Source organism: Haliaeetus leucocephalus, unplaced genomic scaffold, assembly GCF_000737465.1.
Source record: "Haliaeetus leucocephalus isolate CR32 unplaced genomic scaffold, Haliaeetus_leucocephalus-4.0 Scaffold598, whole genome shotgun sequence".
Classification (NCBI taxonomy): Eukaryota; Metazoa; Chordata; class Aves; order Accipitriformes; family Accipitridae; genus Haliaeetus; species Haliaeetus leucocephalus.
The window spans coordinates 6,673,100-6,692,540 of NW_010973034.1; the positions used below are offsets into that span (position 1 = coordinate 6,673,100).

The following is a 19,441-nucleotide window of genomic DNA, read 5'->3' on the forward strand; positions in this document are numbered from 1 at the left end:
GCTAAAATTATGTTATATCATTTGTCAGACTAGTAATGATTACAATTAAGACTTAGCACTGAAGCTAATGAACTATTTTTGACACAGGATCACCATCACTTCAATGTTTGTTTGCACACATAGGACTGTTATTCAGAACTGCAATGACACACAAAAGATTTTTCCAGTCAATTATGTGAATCACATGCATGGCATAAAATTGAAATATGTCAGTTTTACAAACAATTATTTTCCCCCACTATGACTTAAACATACAAAATAGTTTCATAACAAAAGGGGGCATTAATTTTTAAAATAAATACATTTTCCTGTGTGTGCATAAGATGCATTAACCTTTCTTTTATTTAAAAACACAAAGAAAACTACATGCTAGAAGCTTTTTCCATTTAGCAGTGAGATTTTTATTTTGTGGTTCAAGAAATTTTCACAGTGGATTTCTGCCAAATTTTGTTATATACTTCAAAAAATAGAAAATACTCAGAATAGCCATCTACAATAAAGGTAAATAAGCATATACTGGCAATGACTGAATGCCCAGGCAGTTAGTCACACAAAATCTAGCAATTTTATGACTAGACTGCTACCTGGCCTAGAATTACTTTAAGACCAATTTGACATACTGGACTTCAGTTGTAAGTGTGACTGAAATGTAGAAGTATCATAAGTTATGTTAGTGGCAGGCAAATCTATAGTAAAAATAATTACTACATTTTAATTACACTGCAACATTTTTTCTTAACATCTAAGTCACCTTTCCTCTACAAAAAAAAAAAATAAAACAAACAAAGCACCTTATGTCCAAAACAAACAGTTTTCTTGCCAGACTAAATTATTCAAGGTAGCATAGAACAAGACTATCTCTGAATAGCTATAGCAAAGCTTTACAGTATCAACCAATTGAGTGTTAAAACTGCAGCTGAAATTCAATGTAAATAAATAGGAAAAGAAGTATATGGTGAAAGACAATCTGTACTCTACATGCATGATAATAAGCCCTGAGCTGACTACGCACTAATCAGGCCTTGGGACTGTAATGGAAAACCTCAAGGCTGTGGCTTGGTACTGATCAGAAAGACATTCTAGGACAGCATGGGAGCAAAACAGAAAATGGCTCCCTGCCATAATGTATATAAATGGCCAACCTACATTTTCAGTGCTAGGTACATTCTGGCTTGATGCCACCAAGCCGAGTGGTGCAGTTGATTTTCTAGAGGGAAGGAATGCCATCCAGAGGGACCCTGACAGGCTGGAGGAGCTTCATGAAGTTCAGCAAGGCCAAGTGCAAGGTCCTGCACATGGGTTGGGGCAACCCCCAATATCAACACAGGCTGGGGGATGAATGGATGGAGAGCAGCCCTACAGAGAAGGACTTGGGGGTACTGGTGGATGAAAAGCTGGACACAAGCTGGAAATGTGTGCTTGCCATGCAGAAAGCCAACCGCATCCTGAACTGCATCAAAAGAAGCCTGGCCAGCAGGTCAAGGGATGGGATTCTGCCCTTCTACCCCGCTCTGATGAGACCCCACCTGCAGTACTGCATCCAGCTCTGGAATCCCCAACATAAGAAGAACATGGACCTGTTGGAGCGGGTCCAGAGGAGGGTCACAAAAATTATCAGTGATGGAACACCGCTCTTATGAGGAAAGGCTGAGAGAGCTGGGGTTGTTCAGCCTCAAGAAGAGAAGGCTCTGGGGAGACCTTATTGTGGCTTTCCAATATATAAAGGGGGCTTAAAAGAAAGATGGAGAAAGACTTTTTACCAAGGCCTGTAGTGACAGGACAAGGAGCAACAACTTTAAACTGAAAGAGGGTAGATTTAGATTGGACGTGAGGAAGAAATTTTTTACAATGAGGGTGGTGACACACTGGAGCAGGTTGCCCAGAGAGGCTGTGGATACCCATCATTTGAAGTGTTCAAGGTCAGGCTGGACGGGGCTTTGAGCAACCTGATCTAGTAAAAGATGTCCCTGCAAGGAGTTTGGACTAGATGATCTTCAAAGGTCCCTTCCAACCCAAACCATTCTGTGATTGTATCATTCTCATCTCAGAAAGGACAGGGCAGAGCTTTAAGTTACAGAGAACGGCAATGAAAGAAACTGAAAAGTGTAGAATGGTTCCTGTGTATGATTACGGTTATATGTGCTGGGATTCTTCAGTCTGGCAGAAGGTGGAGAGGGAAAAGATGAGAGAGCCTACTGTGAGAAACCCATGCAGACGAGTCAGTGGAAAGGCTCTTCAGATCACCTTTCAGGCTGAGAATAGTGGCTAGAGGAGTAGGACACTTGTTACAGGGAGCAGGGAAGAGCATTTTCAGATTGTACAAGACTTGTTACAGGATGACTACAGGAGGAAGCAAAAGCAGGGTAAAGTATGAGTAAGCATGGGAAAATAAAGGAATAAGCTGATAAAAAGGGCCAGTCTGGCCAGCACATCTGCCTGTCCATGCCCTGTGCTTGATCACCACAGTGTCTCCTGCTTTCACCTTAAACTCCATTTCTAACTATTTTCCTGGATGAGGGGACTCTGTATCTGTGTGCATGTGTGTATATGGACCTCCAAGGGCCGTCAACTGGATGGCAGACCACAGGTCACAGAGGCCCATGTGTCTGTGGTGCCAGCAACCGGACTGAATGCAACTGCTAGTGAATATCAAGTCACACCAGCCAGTGAGCAGGAGAAGCCACCTGGCAGGCAGCTATCAATACAGAAGTAAGTCTGGGCTGGATAGGTGAGTCTCTGTAAGACAACTGGAGCAGTTCAGGTACTGAAGGGGCCAGAAGGTCCAGGCCAACTACTGGTGGGGCCATAAAGTCTGGGGGTCTGTGGAGAGACCTGTTCCGGTGTTGTCTGTGTTTCTGTGCATGAGCTGACTGGAGGGAAGGGGATCCAAGAGCCAGCTGCTGGATGAACTGTGTCTAGGCCATTTTCTGGAGGGAACCATGTTGTAAAGATGCATAATTTCCCACTAACAGACCTTCATCTTGATCAGCCAGAGTGGGAAACAGGATGAGGCCATTGGTGCTGTCTGTGTTCGCACCAGTGCTGAGCATTTCTGGTTGTGCTGATCTGTGTGTACTGAACACCCAAGTTTTGTGCATGTGCTGCTGCGTGAGGCTGCATACCTTTATGCTGGTCAGACATGTCACCATGAAGCTGCAGGAGATTCATCAGCTCTGAACACTACAACATTAAGGTCTTGATTAAAAATCAAAAGGTATTTCTTTATGATAACATGTAGCGAGCCCTCAAACTACTTGCAACAGCCACTGGAGACTTTAGAAGTAAGTATGCAGGGGTTCAAAAAGGCATTTGGCAAAGTCTGAGAAGAAAAATGGCTATTAACTGCAAAGGCATGAACTTCAGCTCAGGGTATCAGGATTGCAAGCTGCTAGAGCCTAAGCCAGCATTTGTGGAAAGCATCATGGACGCTCTGTTACAATACACTTACCCAGCCATCAGCTGCTGACATAGGAGAGAGTGAAGATTGGGCTCAGTGAACTTTTGATCTATGGTGGTCAAGCTTACGCTGACATAATCAATACTCAACTCTTGCTACTGTTACGAGAATGAAGGTAGCATTCTGTAAAATGAATTATGTACCAACTGTGCATGGCATGTAATTAAGTCTGATTTATAGCAAAGGGCTGATAGCTTTAAGCGTGTGCCATCTCTTCAGAAGTTGTCTAGTGCTCTCAGGTCCTAAACATTTTTAAAAAGGTACTCTATGCACCATACTGATAAATCTCCTTGTCCACATAGCTAAATCAAACACACAGTGTTTTGCTTTGAGCCATGTAAACACAACCAAGTTGTATAGCTTAGTTGGTAATTTTGACCTCACTCACGTTTCAGGCTAGGAAGTCAGGATGTAAACATTATCTGTTAACAACAAATTGCACCACATGACGTCGCTACAGAAACATGGCAACCCCCCCTTTTGTTTCTTACAATAAAAAGTACTCTAAAATGAAAGGTCTCTAGCCATATGCAACCCTCAGCATCTAAAGGGTCTCAAATATATAGTAGGTCAGCACCTCAATGGCCCAGATATCAACACTGTCTCAAAGAAACAATGAGCATTCACACCGAACTACGAGAAGGCAGCAGCGTTTCTCCATATCAAGACAAGGATACATCAGTAGAATACAGGAAATCAGAAGGGAGACCTCAAAGATTTATTATTTATTGTGAAATGTTTAGCTAGGTAAGAGTGCCATAATTGTCAGTTATCTAATGTTCTGCAACCATCAGAACATCTCAGGCAAGCCACCAGACATCAGTTTCCAGATCTGAGTGTAGGTGTGTGACTAGGAAACCAAATTTAATGCAAGTTTTCAAGACTTCTTTTTTTTTTTTTTTTTAATACATTAGATGATTGTATATACTTAAAGCAATCATATTCTTGCTGGCTGTCAACTGATTCTGGAAAATCTAGTTGGCTTGCTAGTAATATGGCTAACTATAAAGGAGATGTGCAAGCATTATTTTTAAAACATGACCTGTGTTACAGATAGAAAAGTTACATATTAATTTAAAAAACACTAAGCAACTTTGAATGTGTGATGACTGCCACGTACAACAAGTAGAATTATTACTACCACATTTGCAAGTCCCTGATCATAGGAGTTACGTAGGCAAAACTTATAAAATACATTTAATGAAGTACATTTAATGGAGTACATTTCAGGATTGCAAGAAGGAGCTTTTCTAGATGATGAGAGAGGGTTTACTTTGGAAATAAAACAGGAATTTTTCAAAACTTTGGGTTTACTGCCATGCTCTAAATATTAATATGTTTAATATTTAATAACATTAAATTTATTAAATTTTATGTAATATTTAATAATATGCAAAATAATATGTTTTTAAAACACTTGAATTCACCCGCAGACCCCAGTATGTTACAGGTCCAGAAACAACTTAAAGCGAGTATCAGAAAATGTTTCCAAAAATTAAGCTGATGTTACTTAATGAGTACATAAGAACAATTAATTCAGTGTAAGTTTTTAAAACAAGTATTTCAAGTGCTAAGTTTAAGGACATCCTCAGAGCAGTTTTCAGTAACAACATCAACAACAAAAAAAGTGCATCTCTGCATGCTTCCAAGTCCATATTGCATATTTTGTTTTACTGATCACAAGGACTTTTGCTGTCTACTCTGTGTTTATTACGCTAACAGGTGCCAACACTTCCATTTAATCCAATCTGGAATGTCTGCTGTATCTTACTGTGCCTTCCTGTGTCTATGTATGGTAAGCTAAGCATGCCTAGTTCTAAGACGCCTACAGTTATACAGCTTTGGCTCCTCCATGTACAAGTGGTATCTTCTAATTTAGCTTCTCTGAGTATTTAACAGAGGGCACTGAAATTGAGTAAGGCTTTCCGTATACCCAAATGGCTGCTACCGGTTCAAATGCATCAAACCTGCTAAATAAATCTGCTATTACTATCTAACAGGAAGTGGTTACTTGCTTTGGATATTTTTTATGACATACATGCAAACAACGCTGTCCCCACACCCACCCAGCCCAGGAACAGGAATGAACTCACAGGTTGCCCACCAGAACAATAACATCAAAGCAGCACGGGGGGAGCAAGGCTCTGACCAGCACATGAATCCATTCATCACAGAACAGTTTACAATACTGCATATTTTCTCAGTTACTTGGAGGAGGTATCTTTAGGAACAGCTAATGTCATCTGCATAATAAAAACCCGCAGTTACTCTTGCCTGTCAAAGAGGACTTTATTAAGGCAGTGGGAGATCACAGATTCCCAGTACAGCTACCTGACAGAGGAAAAGGAGCAGACAAGGAAAAAGAGGAATTCAGACTTTTTAGTGGCAGTCTTGATTTCCTAGTAGAAAGGGTTTTTATAGGCTACTGACAGCTATAACCATAAAAATTTGTTCTATGAGACAGTTTTTGTTCAACATAAACACTGTAGACAGATATGCCCACCCTCAGTGACAAAATGGGTTTTAAGTATCTCACTGAACTAGTTGCTTCCTTTTAAGTCCTTAATTTTAAAAAAACACCCAAGTAACAATGTTATGTCATTCTCTGTTGTGCCACATTATAATCCCAAAGTCAGAAACAAGAGAGGGCGCCAAAAATTCTAGGCTGAAACTTTCCATATTTTTACCTTAGTAGCCTCGTGTTTTTCTCAAACAGTTCATGAAAAACTGCTGGTGTTTTAAGCATATTTGACATACTCCAGTACCCCAAATAACAACTAAAAATTAACATACACTACTAACATTCTCACTTCATGAGTAATCCGTAATAAAAGCTGCAGGTTATATATACAATACATGTAGAACTGGATACTGTTAGTGACATAAGTATTACTCAGTGGTAATTAAATAATTTGCTGTAGCTACATTCAGGGGTTTTTAAGAGGGTAAGGGGGGCAGCCTGATTCTGATAAGCATTTTTAATCAAACGAGTCAATTACTTTTGTATACACTTCTTTGGAAGCTCCTAAAACTCTCTTCCAAATAGGTTTTCCATTAATTGTCTACATTTCCCATAGCACTCCACCCCATTCATATCCTTCCTGACCTGGGTTACCTAAAAATAACCTTGAATCAAGAAAGAACATCAGGAAATATAAATGGAAATGGCAGCTGATCAATCCCTAATAAAAGGTACATGGTATTAAAGCAGATCAGGCACCTGGTCCCACTTGATATATTTAGAAGAGCCTAAACTCTGAAGTCAACTTAGTTTAAATAAGCCACTCCAGTGAAATTATATCAGATATACACACAGTAAAGGAGAGATGCTTATTTCTATGCTTTTGATGTAAGAATTAACATTCATGCATTTTTATAGAAGTGGAGTAGGAATAAACCCTTACAATGCTCAGCTTTGCTTGGGGATGTTCCAGTTTTATACATCATGCAGCTTCACTACTGCATAGGTATTTCCCAAAGATATCCTGGGAGGGTGAAGATTAAAAAAGAAAAGCACCACCTGAATAAACAGTACAGACAAGTAAAGGATAAGAGGAAACTTGGGAAGAAGAAGGGTAACAAAGTGATACACACTAGAGCCAACACTACCCCTTCCGACGGTTTCTTGAATATACTAAAGCTTATCAACCACTTTCCTCTCTTTCCTTCTGTCTCTAAATAAACACAGCCTGAAGAAGCTCCAAAGTCCCAGGGCAGCAAAACTAAGTATTTTGTAAATATTATTACTGCTCAGCACAATGGGAAAACAAAAGCAGAAAAATGCTGAGCTATGGATATATTCCAAGTACCTCAAGAGAAGGAAAAAAGGCTTCAACTTTAGTTAGCAACAGTTATATCACATTCTGCTTATTAGCACAAAAAGTTTAAAGTTAAGTTTATTCTAGTTGCACAATTTTTTCCTGCTACAATTTAAATGTTTGCCAAACCAGAATGACTACTTCAAATTTAAATCAGATGGGAAATTATTAAAAAGAAAATAACCTCTCTCACTCCCCCTGAAAACAGAAAAGAACTGAAGTAGAAAATACATGCCACATACATGCTGCAGTAATGTATGCAAATAGAAAAAAAAGCACATCACAAGCACAAAAAGCCAGAAAGAGTTTTCATCTTTTTACTTTTCAGAAAACTCTCAGAAATTCTGAATTCAGATTTTTATTATGGTTCTCAGTAACACATCACGTAAGTTGCCGAGCCAATAGTAAATTTCTTCCAGAGAAAGGAAAGTAAGACTGATCACTGTACAGCAACTTAAAACAATGTCCTGGCAGATCTATTTCTTTTCACATGTGATTTTACTTCCTGACAACAAACAGAGAGGAAAATGTAAGAAAGTGAAGTGGGAAGCCTTGCAGTTTTCCCTTACAGAAAAAATTCCTACTATTTGGGCCAACAGTTCTGTCTTAGAGCTAAATGTCCTGGGTGAAGGTTCAACATCATCTTTATCTTGTCCTCTGGGCCTGGTCATCCAGCCAGTTTTCAATCCACATCACTGTCCACTTATCTAACCCATATTTTGTCAGCTGTCTACGATGATGACGTTATGGGAGAGAGCATCAAAGACTTTATTAAAAAGACTTGGTTGCTTACACTTCTCCACCCACCTTGAAAACAACAGTAGAAAGTGAGGATCTCTCAACAGACAAAGAAATAAGATGTTGTTGCCCTGGAAGCTACTGAAGCAGTTGCACAAAAGTAGGACACTATGCATTTGAGAAGACATGAGAAAGGACACAAATGATGAAATAAGTCTTACACAAGTACTTAGTTTTGTTCACGTGTTCCCTCTTGCTGGCACATTGAGTCATTTTCTAGTATGATCTGAATGACAGGAGCACAGACACTAAGCAAACTCATACAGGGTTCCCAGCGCTGCACACATGAGGCAGCTCAGAATCACTGCATTAATATTTGTGGGGCAGAAAACAGACCAGGAAGACAAAACAACAGTAGTTTGAAATTTACACAAGGCAAAGCAAACACTGAAGGGAACGGCTCAGAGGACATCATAAAGACGAAGCAAACGTGTGTACAACCTATAATATGAGCCTAGCAATGAATTTCAGTGATTACGGAAATCGTAAGTCACGACAGAGAAGAAACACTCTTCTAGCATAAGCAGTATTAAGAGGACCTGCTATAATTACAAATAACTTCTTAAAAAAAAAAAAGAGAAATTTCCAATTTCAGCTAAGTGCATCAAAACCGAACTCCCTGAAACAGTCAAGGTGTACAACTGAGGTCAACGGGACTAGCAAGAGCATTTTGCCCGGAAGGATAAATCTGCAAGTTGTACCCAACAGATCCCAGTGGCAGAGGGAAATAAAGTCATGAATTACAAGAGGAATACCCCAGTTGTAGGTTTCAGGATTAGGCACTTCTCAGGTCTTACCACGTGCTTCTCCTGTGTGCAGAAACATCCACATGATACCTTATGACTAACTCGGTAACCACTTCTGCATTCACCCATTAAGCTGCAGATGAACACCCTAAAATACTGCAAGGATAAACAAATATCCCCATGCAGATGGTGTTACCCATATGCTCACATATGGGAAGCACTATTAGGTCTGTTTTACTACTGCAGAAGTAAGGCAGTCAAGAAACTGATTCACCAAGAGGCCACAGGGAGTGAGGGCCTCAGCAAGCAAATGCACCCAGGACATAACCCAAATAACCATCCTTCTACTCCATGACCCAGCCTATGAACACACATAAGACAAATGCACATTCAGATGTCTTCAAAAAATGAAAAATAAAATAAAAAATCAAAGAGGTATCTGCAGAAAGTCAATGATCTTTAAGAAAGCCTATTTAAAATCAGAGCTGCGAAGATACCTCCTTTTTTTCTTCCCCTCCCTCCCCCTCCTTCTATGAAAGGTAAATCTATATATTTATTTATTTCACATTGAACCACTTGGCATTACTCTAAATTGCCAAGTACATCTGAGTGGCTGCCTTTACTTTGTTCAGTTCTCTGGCATGTAGCCAAGTTATCTGCTGCTAAGCTACAAGAATGCAGTGCAGCAATCAGGGAAGAGTATCTCTCTTTAAAGCACTGTAATATTAGTGTATGTGGTGCAGACATGACTTCTCTGTAGGTCTGCAGCAATTTTTGTACTGCTGATGACGGCACTCTCTCAGGTCGCTGCACATTTCGGACCATATAATACTGGACACCAGCTAGCTAGACTTTCCCTCAGGCTACCAAGTAATGCACTTATGAAACTTCCATCTGCAGTAGGCAGCAAAAATATGAGAAAAACCTTAGTCCAGGCCCTGCAAGCTTACACCTGTTACAATAACAAATCTGCACCAAAATGAACTGTCTCTACCTGGTTGTTTCCATAGCATAAATCACGAGGGTCAAAAAGCTTCATTTTTTTACATGCGTGTGTGCCTCAATTTCACGTTGGTTTTTATTTTCAGGTTTTGGTGGGGTTTTTTTGTTTTGGGGTGGTTTTTTTTAGTTTTTGGCATTAGATTACAAAGCCAGGTACACAGGGCTTAGGAGAAGCACCACGTCTGAGGCTGCCTTACGCATTGTTAATTTAGTCCCATATGTGCAAGCATAATGATTGCAGTCCTTTATTACATGATTCTTCTTTCAGGACATCCTACTTCAGCTACCACATATAAGTGAGACATGATTTCATATTTTGCTTTATCTTGATTCTTGAATGCACGTCTCCCTGCTTTATCTATTTCACACTAATCAGCAGAGTTCAGAAACTTCTTACCTGATGTCCTATGACACTTCTCATGATGTCATTCAGATGCTTCATTAGATATAATGCAATTATTTTCAAAACAGCCAGTGAGGTAAGAAGGAATTACCACAAATATGGTCCACAAAAAAACCCAGCCGTTTCAGGTGCAACTCAGTTTGGATGCCTGATCTGAAAAACCACTGGCCTTTGGTATTTAAATGACACTTTTATTTGTTTTAACCACTACTTCCACAGAGATCAGCTCTACCTCTGCGTGCCTAGCTCTTGTGCAAAGCTGGGTCCCCCAAACGAGGAATGATTAATTACTGTGAAACAGCTCATGGATGTGATGTGTGCAATTTTTCACAGAGATCCTAGGCAAAAGACAGAACCCGGTCCCACCACACAGGCGGTGTTCTGATTTTACCATGAAGTCATCCTTCTCCTCCTGCAGCTTCATGCCTCACGTACTACAAATGCTCAGAGAAGAAGGGGGAGAAAACAGACTAGCCCTATAGAAAATGAACCCCTTCAGGATATTAATCCTAATTCTTCTTTTGAATACTTTAGGAGAAAGGAGTCCCAGGAAAGAAACAGATCTCCTTAAACTGCAGAGCACAGCACAGACAGAAGAGTGACTGCTGGGCTCCTCAAGAAGCCTTGGGTCTGTCCTTCTGCGACTGCTGGGTGCTCGTTCCTGCATCCCTACAGCCTGTTCATGTACTCTGTGCACACAACTCCTTGGACTTGACAGAAAAAAGCAAAAGAGACTGAAAACACACACAAACATGCACTAATACTTTTAAGGAGCAGCTGCAGGACCAGAGGCTCTGCTCCAGCCCCTGGACCTCACACTGAGCTGACGCTGCGACAGCCGTAGCTGTCCAGTACCCTGCTGTGGGATAACCACTGGAGGGAGAAGGCACGCACTGCCCCAGCGGGCCTTACATTTCGCATCTGCTGCCACCAAAACACTGAGATGCCTGGGTTGTGGGAGTCTGGAAGATTCCAGACTCTGGAAGCACCAATGCATCTGGATCTTCTCTCTGACACTGTCCTCAGCTCAGCTGGTATTCCCTTCAGTCATCATACACTTCTTGGGGAAAGAAAGCTACAGCCAGAAGACCTCACAGTCACAAAACCAACAAATATACCCCACAAATTACACATATAAGGCTGAGCACCATCCAGGAGCCCTCTTTTGCCTGGTCAAGCCCTAGGAATAGGTAAAAATACTTCAGATGTCAAATGGAATAACAGTATTACCCTCAGTGCCATTTAGTACTGTTCTTCCCTTCACCTGTACACACAAATATCTGCATGACTACACTGCACAGGTGTCAACATCGGATCCCTTCACCCTTCTGTCAGTTTTTCCTCCATCTTTCTCTTAAGAGGGCTTTGCAGGTGGCCCATAAATTTTAAGTTCTCCGCAACAGATTTATTAGGAGGAAGCGTTTTTAATATTTCTCTAAAATTGTTCTGTGAGTGCCAAATGGAAGAGAATATGACTACTGCAAAAGAAGGTTGCAATTTTCTTGTCATGCCTGAGCACCCATGAATGCATGGGGTTAAAAATAAATTCCGGATTTCACTCTGGAGGACATCAGAGAGACTCTGTCACAGTTGTTGAACACGATCTCCACAATTCCAGAGAACAGAAAATCTTTGGCATTTGCTGAAACAGGAGAAACAACTTCTCTAAGGGAGAGGAAGTGAACAGAAAGGAGAAAGACAAAGAACCAGCAGTCACCTGCAATCATCCTAAACTTCTGTACGTGAGGATCCAGCATATACCTAAAATATCAAACAGAAAACAGCAATATGGTATGTTTTAGGATCCAGCACAGGAAATTTCAGAACTTTGTCTACAGCAACAAACACTCAAATCTCACAGCTGACTAGGAGAAAAACCAACAGATGTTCCCTGTGAGAGCAGCAGAAGACCTTATCTGAGGTGCCTGGGATGCAGGTGTCCACACGTTAGCCAGGCGATTCAGTTCACGTGACAGTCAACCAAGATTATTCACTACAGTCAGTGGGGTCTGTTCAGTTTAACAAACGCAAACACCTAATTTAGGATGGGGTGATTAGTTCTCTAGACTGCACCGATGGCACTGGCTAGGACTTCACTGTCTGCAATGCAATCCAGCTGTTGTGGGGCACCTAAAGCTGCATGAGCAGCAACCTACCCTACATTCCACTACTGCAAGTACATAGACATTTACACAGGGTTTAAAATTTATTCAAGGAATGCTAAATAAAGGCACAGCATTTTAAAAAAAGCAATATAGTGAGCTTGCCGAGTTCAAAAGATTGCAAAGGACACACTGTAGTGCAATGGAAATCTTGCAGTCATTTAGGAACTTGAACCACACTAAGTCAGAACTGCAGAACTACTAAGCAGCAGATAATTTGTTACTCAGCCATTATACCGCAGTCAAAAACTCAGCAGGCAAAAAACAGACAAAAGTCACTGTTCCACAGTGCCATAAGAAAAAAGGGGAGAATATAATCCCAGATTATTTTCAACAGATACAGCACTTAACTCTTAAAACACCACCAGTTCTTTTCAAAAGAAGTAGTGGAACTGATTAGATCTGCCACAATAAAATGCTTCCACGGTAAAACAGTGGCAGTAAAATCACTTATGACAATATAGCTCAGTTCAGAATTGGCAGTTTATAAACACTTCTTAATAAAACTCAGTTCTGAGCTCATGGAAAATACAACAGAGATATTGAAATGACTGGATTGAATTGGGGAAGCCTCCGCTTCTATATATACTGATTCTGTACCTCAAACAGAAAACCTTATGGGATTGGTAAGTCAAAAAAACATTGGAAGCTAGATTGTAAGCATATGCTCCCAGACATCTAGTGCAGAGGCACAGTGTTAAAAAAAAACCTGTCCCTCAATCAATCTTCAGCATCAGTAATGGCTGGTAGGCAGAAAAAACTGAAAAGAGGTACCGTGTGGAATCTCATTTTCCTTCAAGTATATGAACAGGCGGATGACACCGTCTTTCTGAGTTGCTGTGGCTGATCAACAATCAGGCAACAAACAAACATGGACATTGTTTTCAATCCAGACAAAATCTACCCACTCCCCTCCCCCGCCAGCAGATCTATGAAAGAGTACCTAAATTTGGCCAGTCTATCACCACTTTAGGAAGCACAAAGTGAGAACGCTTAGAACATTCACACTGAAAAATGGGTTCGTGTTGCCTCAGACTCCGCAGCAGCCGTGGTACAAAAGTTGCTTTGAAGCGGTGGATCTAGAGAGGAGTGCTACCGCTAGCAGCAAAAATCTGTCGCTAGGAATGGCCAAAAGCGGTGCATTAGTATTTTCAGACCTCACGACCTTCACCAGCTGTCTATGGTCTATGTTAAGAAGGTGTTCTTTTTGGTGTGAATCTGCTCCACTGGAAGTCACACGGTGGGCCACTACCTAGCGTGCCCCATTTGCGATGCGGGCAGAGGGTCCTGCAGCAATCAGCTCTCTACGTCGGCATTATGCACTGCCACGGGGGTCGGATGTCATTGTTCCTCAAGATGGACAGACACACCAGGAACCGTAACAGGCTGCAACAAAATGTGCCCTGTCCCTTCCCTCTTTCCACAAACTACTCAGTAACGCAGACGTATTACAAGTGGCAAAACAAGATTGGTAATTATAATATATGTGGCCAAACTGAGCAACCGTGACAGCTTTTACTGTACATGCAGATTCTTAGGATGGTAAATCGTCAGCAAGTGGATCAAAGAAGTGCTGCTGTATTACTAATGATGACATTGTAATACATAGTATAGGAATATATGAAGACTACTATAATGTTGTACAGGGATAGAAGCAGCTCTGCCTGGATCTTCCATTACACAGTGAGAAATTAATATGGGTAGGATGCAACCAGAAAACAGGGTACGTGCCTTACCAATCTGCTTAGATGATGAAGAAGAAAAAAACCCAAATATATTTTAAAAGTTGAATAAAGGCAAATTAAGATAAATGGAGTATAATTATTCAGTAGATTAGGGACTGACTTGCTATTTTTGTGCTAGGAATTTTTTTGTTTTCTACAAATTTCTTCTTACATTTGAGGAACTAAACAGATCCAAGCCAACTCGATGCAACTCTGCCAACAAAAGAGACAAAATGAAAAAAGTAGGAGCACTGACTATAAGATGGGTGGAAGAATTAAAGTCGTGTTAAACTGCTTTGTAACTTTATTTTAAATGTAATTTGAGTACTCACATTATCGGTGTGAGCTACACTGCCGTATGTAGGTTCTAGTCACTTTGTGCAGCCTTCGTGTGATGTCTGAGGTTGAGAAGGTGGAACACATTATTCTTACATGGTAAGTGTTTGTGTGACATCTTTGATCTTACGGTTTGGGATGCATTTCTAATTTACTTCTAACCTGCTTCCAGTCTTTCACTCGCTGACATTTCACCTGTTAGCTAAAGGGATTTCCCAGCAACTCCACAAATAAGCCTTTGCCAAATGTCATTTGCCTTGGGATCTAATTATTTTTCCAATAACTTAATTAAGGAGTATGCACTTCTGTTAAAGCATACTGCAATATTTCAGGATCTTACGATATCTTGCAGAGAAATGTTAAGAACTTCACCCTGTGGTTTCTCTTCAATAATACTTTGCCTCACCAAAATCTGGTCTTATTACCATCAGTCCCAATGTTCTTTTAATTACTCCTTAGTCTAAGATATTCAGGTGGTGTCGTTTGTTGCCTTTTGCCCTGAAGTGTGACAGACACTCAAGAACAGAAAACAACAGATCAGTCTCCAGTTCCTGACCAAGTCACTTGACATGGATTAAGGTAGCCAAAGGTTTAATATTAAACTACTCAATGGCATCGATATTCTCCAAGTTACATCTGTGTGGATTTAACAGACCTTTCGAGAGGAAGGCATGTCAAAAATAAACTACATCTACATGTAACTCACTGTAACTCACTTCTCAGCTGGGTACATTCCCCACTTTTGCATAGTTACCAAGAGCCCATTTTGAACTTTACAGCAGAAACATACATTTGCAAGAGACAGAATGAAATGCTTTAATTTTGGCAAAATAGCAATATATATGGCCATGAGATTTTCTGTTCTTCTCTTTATCCCCAAAATATGCTCATTACTAAGCAAGCAGGTAAACACAAAACATTTATCAAGTAGCAAAGTTCAGTCCCTGGAGAGTTCACAAGGGCTATGCTTTTCTATTTATTTACTGCTTGTTGCCTTAGGCCAGAAAGCACACTGTAAATTCACTTTACAGTTCTGCATGAAGAGCCAGAGGCAACCGCTTCGATGCAGCTTGCCTTAAGCGCAATGTCAGTGACTCATTTTTCAGTTACTCCTTAAATGCATATCAAAACAGTTTGAACCAATGTATTTGTTGAATATGCTCACAAACTGTATCGTCTCATGACAGTGACTGAACAACGGCAGAGAGACAGGGATTACCTAGGAAAGTGAACAAGAGCTACTTACCCCAAAGTTGTCTTCATGCAAGAACCATTTAGAGACTCTTTCATGAGAAGGTCTTACAAAAACACAAACCCCAACAGCACTAATCTTAAAACCTTCCCGCTGGCCACCTTTTTTAACTAATTCTTTCTGTTGAAGTTAGCCCCTCCAAAAAAAAGAAAGTTTGGATGAAAAAAAAAATTCCAGAAATTTTTTTTCTTCTCAGATACTGAGAAGACAAATTCATCTATTATTTTTTAAATGCTGCAGGAAATTTCTAAAACAAGGGCATCTCTGATGGACCTTTGCACTGGAAGATCCCAGGGAGTTACTTGCCCAGAGGCAAGCAGTAAGATTTATGGACAGTATTACACCTGAAGGTGGCAAGCTATCTTGACAAAAAGGTAACAGCACTCCTCAGCCATCTACTACATATAACAGACGTAGGATGCTGAACAACACTGGGGGTTTTTTGCTCAATAAAAGTGAAGAGATTAACTTTTAATTCATTATATCTTCAGAAAAAAATGACCTTTAAGTGCTGTTGCTAGGTTTTATATACACTAAATTAGCAGAGAGGTACGGCAAAAGCTGTTGGTGGCATATGCCTGCCTTATCACTTCAAGGAATGTATGTAAAATAGAGAGGTTTCAAACACTGCAAAATCACCATGTCCTTTATAAAATGAATACAGAGCTACAGTAAGCAGAAAAAATTCAAATAATTGGATTCTGTTAATCTGTGGGGACATGGACTTAATACTGCATTTAATTTTGGTAAGTGGGAGGAAGATTATTGCAGGCAAGATACAAAGAATAGTCTCTGCTCAAATCGTATAACATTTACAAGCTTAAATACACTAAGACACTTATTAATAACTGTATCAGAACATTTCCATGTATCCAATCCACAAGAAACTAAACACATAGGCCTCCTCCCAATGCAGACAATAACAGTAATATTTACATTCCTCTATTCACTTGCTTCCAACAGTCTTAAAAAAAAAAATAATCTGTGAACTTGCTGGATAACAAGTGCCAGTCTCCTATGAAACACTGCAGAAAGCATAATTTTTAGGCATTTTACTTTACTTTTGAAAGAGACTAACCACTCACTGAGACAAAGCCATTCTCTTTCCAGAGTTTTTGAAACAAAAGCTGGAATTCATTCTCATCAAGTCTGTCGCTGTCACAGTGGAGGACTTCTTGGGAGCTGCACTTGTTTACAGCCTACAGTTCCTGGGGGAAGAAGCAGTTTAACTAATACCAGGATTTAAGCTTTTCACCTGTAATATTTTCATGTCCTAATTTGCTGTTTTGAAACTCGGCTTCTTCCACTAGTTGCTCTTTCAATAAATCTGTTGTTTTTCTGAAATGTGAAATCAGAGAGGATAGCAACAACTGTTTGGCATTTACAAAAACTCTTCTAAAATCTGAGGGAGATCAAAACACTTTTCTTTAAAAATAAAAACTACAAATAAAAATAAAAACTACAGATCATTTAATATCTGCAACATACTCGATTTGATCCCATGTTCCCAGAATATCAACCAAGTCATGCGTTATGCAGTTTGTTAATATTAAGAAAGGTACTGTACTTCTTTTAAAAGAATTTACTTTGAAGCAATTATCCTTCTGAAGGAAAAAAATATAATAATTCTCTTAATGGAAAAGACCAAAAAAAAGCACATTCTGTCATTGCAAATTTTTTTCAAGCTCTTAATACTTTAATATTACAGCAAATCTTATGACGGCATTTGGCATCTTCCACAAAGCGGTGGTATGGTTCCTGTAATGCTTTAATGTCCCCTCATGATGGACTGCTGGAAGGGCATAAAAGCACCAGTAGTGGTTAAATGTGAAATCATGCAGCTGCTGGGCTTGTTGGGAGATAAGATACCCAAACCTAAACACATCTGTTGACTGAAATACAGTCTCCTGTATAGGGAAGTACAGCTGCTACACTCTCCCCCCCCACCATTGAACTCTGACAACTTCTCAGCACAGTTCTTACCTGGCATATGACTTGACGAGTAATCCTTAAACTACTCAAACTAAAATTAAAAGGATCTGCAAACTAAGGAGAACAAGATCTATTTGTTCTGCATACATTTTCCATAATCTTCAGTTACATAACTTAAGGAAAATGGATTGCTTTTTCAAATATCCACTCAAAGGATGCTGATGAAGCTCTCTCATGTGATTAATTCTTCTTCCTCTCTCTCCCTCATTTGTGTAATTCTATAGCACATATCACTCTAATGTCTAAATTACCTAGGTAAACAAAACCCAAACTAAGAGAGATTATTTTTTTCTTCCCTCTCTTTTGGAGAAGAGATATCTGATTCTTCAAAAACAGGCAGAGAGCTTCTTATGCCATTAATACATTTGTGTGGTTAAATCAAAGCAAATTAAATCTAGGCAGTATTTTTACACTGCCAGTAGTTAACATGTACAACACTGGTTTTTTCATCATCATCTGATTAAAATAACTTTGTCTTCCTCTGTTAACAGACTGAAGATTCGCAGTTTATTACCTCACACCTGTAATAATACGACCACATTTTCTGAATAAAAAGGGCCGTTTAATTTTCAAATATTTCTCTGTTTTCTTGTGATTGATCAGTTTTAGTTGCTGAGGGAGCTTCCTGTACACCTTAGCAAAGGTTTGTGTGTATATGAATATACAAACGAGGGTGCGCTTTAATGAGTAAACATCTGTAAAAACTACTAACACTCAAAAGCTTTATTCTGCATCAAGCAAAAGGTGAACAGGAAAAAGATATTTTCTGATGGTCTGCCTTTTCGAACTAGTACCCCATGAAAAAAAATGAACTGTTCTTCTGCCTCTTTAACAGCAGTCTGCTGTTGTTAAAACCATGTAAGTAGCTGACGTTTAAAGCAATGAAAAATTCAGCTTCATCCCTTGTAATTATTTTGTCTCTGCACCACTAAATGTAATTACAAACAGCCCAGACATTCATCACCATAAAAGCACAACTTACTTAAGATTCCCAGCGAACAGATACGGAAAGGCATTGTTTTCACACAGTTCTCTTAGTCAAGCGGTAGTTTAAGAACACTACCGATAAACAAGTGTGCTAAGCCAATGTAAAGCAGACAGGGAAATTTCCATGTTTAATTTCTTCTAGGGAATCCTCCAGTATTTCATTTATCAGTGCTTATAAAAACATGACTCAAAGCAACAAGCAAGAATGTGACAGACGAGTATGACATAACTACGACCATCCCAACTTCCGAAAGTTCCCGTGCCTAACCACGTACCACCTTAAAGGCTGCTTAAGCAGAGAAGGATTTGTTCTAAATGGGCAAAAAAAGCACAAACATAAGACAAGATTCTGAGCTCTCCTCGCAAAGTTATCACGCCAGCGCAGCACGCAGATGTGCTGGTCTTCGGGAGCTGACTTAGGTCTGTGTCCTAAAGGCAACGCCTGCAGCCAGCCTCAAAACCACCCTCCTTGCAGTTACCCAAACTTTTCCAAACCAGTTTGACACCTGCTTGGTTTCTCCCATTCAGGGGGAAAGGGACTAGGGCGTGCCAGATGCAGATTCAAACAAATTTCAACCAGGCAGAAAATTAGATCAAGAATTTACATGAGGCAATAGGAGGCGTGTGGTTAAGTTACCCGATCCCTATCTACGCTGAACAACTACGGTGTCCTTTTCTTCACGGTTATGTAATGCACAGATAGTATTTAACCACTCGCTTGTTCGACACGCACACGCGTGTCAAACCGATCAGCTTTCGGGGGC

General features: G+C 40.0%; 1 protein-coding gene across 2 annotated transcripts in view; it reads right to left on the reverse strand.

Annotated features, from left to right (window-relative positions):
* RASGRF2 (Ras protein-specific guanine nucleotide-releasing factor 2) overlaps positions 1-19,441 on the reverse strand; it is a 126,073-nt gene that overhangs the window by 105,479 nt on the left and 1,153 nt on the right. The gene's annotated exons all lie outside the window — the stretch shown is intronic.